The sequence below is a fragment of the Somniosus microcephalus genome, chromosome 10 (genome assembly GCF_052327205.1).
Source record: "Somniosus microcephalus isolate GS21.2 chromosome 10, FLI_Smic_1.0, whole genome shotgun sequence".
Classification (NCBI taxonomy): domain Eukaryota; kingdom Metazoa; phylum Chordata; class Chondrichthyes; order Squaliformes; family Somniosidae; genus Somniosus; species Somniosus microcephalus.
Genome location: NC_140996.1, coordinates 180,712,163 through 180,715,698, shown reverse-complemented (window position 1 = coordinate 180,715,698; position 3,536 = coordinate 180,712,163).

Sequence of the window (3,536 nt, the reverse complement as noted above, 5' to 3'; positions counted from 1 at the left end):
CATATTGGGACTGATGTCAGCAGCCAGTGAATGTTCTTCACCTGTCAGAGCCTTCTGCACTTCTTTCTACACCTCCAGGATCGCCCTCTTTCTTGATCGCCCCTGAGGCTGAGCGTCTGCATGCAGCTGAACAGAGCTGGGAGTGCCCTGCGCCCTCCGGCGAGGAGTCCCCACTGCTGTTCCTGTCTCCACCATCTCATCTTGCTCACTTGTGAGTTGTGAGGCACCAGGTGACAACACTACTCTATCTCACATGGGACCCACTGAGGTGTGCGTATCTGTGCTGGTGCTGGGTGTGTTTATATCTGGTGATGGTGCACCCTCAAAGGCTGGAGGCTCCTCTGAGGAGTCGTCTTCCTCGTCCGCCTGGACAGTGGGGGGTGCTCGTGATGGACCAGTGGGAGAGTAAAGAGATGATATAGAAATGTTATATTAAAAATGTGTAACAACACCATTATGCACATGATGAACATTCACTGGCTGCTGACATCAGTCCCCATATGAGTGATTGCTGTATGCCATGTGTCTGTATGAGATGCAATTCTGCCACCAGGTTGCTGAGAGGTCCCCCTCTCTCTGTCTCCCACTGCCAGCTGCTTCACAACTCCTGAGACCTCCAGGACGACCTCCTCTGCTGCTATCAAAGTGGCGAAGGGCCATCTCTGGTTCTCTCCCTCTCCCTGCTGTTGTAGGCTCTCTTCTCCTGCAAGGAGGGAAAGAAGAGAAGGTTGAGTGAGAGTGGTGGGATGAGTGTAAGTGATGTGTGGGTTACATCTTTAGAGGGTGACTATGAGGGAGTATGGTGCCAATGCCAAAGGGCCTCCTTGTGTGTTGTTAGTTGATATGATTGTACTAGGATGAGGGTGAGTGTGAGGGGTGGCTAGTGAGATGGGGATGTGATGATGTAGATAGAGAGAAAGGGATGGGTGGATGTGCAAGGTATGTTGATGTGAGGAATGATGTGCAGGGGTAGGCTTGGGAAGGCAGAGTGATGGGGATGTGCTGAGAGGCACCGCAGGATGGAGTTGAGTGTGGCTTTTTACTCACCTTTCCTGATCTCATGAGATCATTGAAGCGCTTCCGGCACTGCACCCAAGTCCTCCTTACAACATCCCTGCTGTTGGCCTCCTCTGCAATTTGGAACCAGGCTCTTTTAGTCTCCTGGGGAGGTCTCTTCCACCCATCAGCAGGGAAGAGGACCTCCCTGTGTGCTCTGACTCCCTCCACAAGAATATGTAGGGAGTCATCTGAAAACCTGGGTGCAGCCCTCTGTCTTTGGTAAACCACTGTTAACTCTGTGCAAGTCCGGGCATGTCTCCACCCCTGGCTCCACCCCTAAGCCCGGGTATAAAGGTGACTCACCACCCTCCTCCCGGGAGCTCTTAGGATGGATCCACTAGCAGAGGCATGCTCCAGTTCTTAGTCAATAAAAGCCTACTTCGTATAAGTTCAACTCGTAGTCTTTGGTGTTATTGATAGAGCATCAATTTTATTGACTAATTTTCGACATGGAGCAAATCTTGAAGCCGGAACATTTAGACCTGGATCCTCAAGCAGCAGACGCAGCCAATAACTTTGAACACTGGCTGAGCTGTTTCGAAGCCTTCCTGGAGGCCTCCAGCACTACCGTCACTACAGATGACGTGAAACGGCTTGTCTTGAACTCACGGGTGAGCCACCGAGTCTACTTGATCATCCGAGACGCCACAACTTACGCGGCCGCCATCGTGACGCTAAAGGAACAATACGTGAGGCCTGTTAACGAGGTCTACGCCAGACACCTCCTGGCTACCCGCAAACAGCGCCCCGGGGAATCGGGCGCCGGGTATTTACTGACACTGAGAGTCCTCGGCCGGGCCTGTAATTGCAAAGCGGTGACGGCCAAGGAATGCACGGAAGACCTGATCCGAGACGCCTACGTAGCCGGCATCAGGTCCAACTATACTCGGCAGAGGCTGCTGGAACAGAGGGGGCTCGACCTGCAGAAGACGGTGGCCCTCGCTAACTCGTTAGACGTGGCCCTCCAGAACATGGACGCCTACCCCCCTGACCGGATGGCCACGTGGATGTCACGGGAGCAGCCATCTTGGGACCCGGGAAGGCCACAAGCCGCCAGCAGCCCAACTACAGCTGCAATGACCAGAGGCCAGAAATGCTACTTCTGCGGCCAGGCCAAGCACCCCAGACAGCAATGCCCAGCAAAGGACGCGACCTGCTCCAAATGCGGCAAGAAAGGCCACTACGCGAGAGTGTGCAGGGCGAAATCGACCCCCAATTCCAGCAGCGCCGCGTGTGAACCGTACAGGCCGCCATTTTGGACCCCACCAACCACGTGTGAGCCGTGCGGGATGCCATTTTGGGCACCACCAGCCGCGGAGGAGCCGCCATCTTGGGCACCATTTCGGGACCAGGCCCCCAGCGCGGGCGAATACTACAGCGACCCACCGACCTCGACGATGGCCTCCATCACCCTGGACCAATCTAGGCCCCATCAACTAGCCAGGTCTATGATGAACGTAAAGGTAAATGGCCATGCCACAAATTGCCTTTTTGACTGCGGAAGCACGGAGAGCTTCATCCACCCCGACACGGTGCGACGCTACTCCCTATCGGTTATGCACACACGCCACCAGGTCTTTATGGCCTCAAAGTCCCATACGGCGGACGTCGGCGGCTACTGTGTAGCGACTCTGACAGTGAACGGCGTGGAGTACAGAGATTTTAAATTCCTCGTCCTGCCACAGCTCTGCGCTCCCGTACTGCTAGGATTAGACTTCCAGTGCCATCTGGAGAGCGTCACGTTGGCATATGGCGGGCCCCTGCCCCCACTTACAGTCTGCAGCCAGCAGAATTTAAACACGGCGCCGCGCAAAGTATGCAGCCTGTCCACCCTGAAGGTCAAACCCCCCCCGTTGTTCGCTAACCTCGCCAAAGACTGCAAGCCAATTGCTACTAAAAGCAGGCGGTACAGTGCCGGGGATAGGAGCTTTATTAAATCAGAAGTAGAAAGGCTCCTGAGGGAAGGGATTATCGAGGGCAGCACCAGCCCATGGCAAGCCCAAGTGATGGTAGTAAAGACCGGCGAAAAACAGCGCCTGGTTATTGATTACAGCCAGACGATCAATCGATACACGCAATTAGACGCATACCCACTTCCCCGCATATCTGACATGGTCAACCAGATAGCACAATACTGGGTATTCTCGACGATTGATCTGAAGTCGGCATACCACCAGCTCCCCATCAGGCCTGAGGACCGCCAGTACACGGCCTTCAAGGCTGACGGTCGCCTATACCACTTCCTCCGAGTCCCCTTCGGCGTCACCAACGGGGTCTCGGTCTTCCAAAGGGAGATGGACTGGATGGTTGACCAGAACGCACTGCAGGCCACCTTCCCCTATCTAGACAACGTCACCATCTGCGGCCATGACCGGCAGGACCACGACGCCAACCTAGAAAAATTCCTCCGTACGGCCCAACAGCTGAATCTGACATACAACAGAGAAAAATGTATGTTCTGCACCGCGCGCCTCACT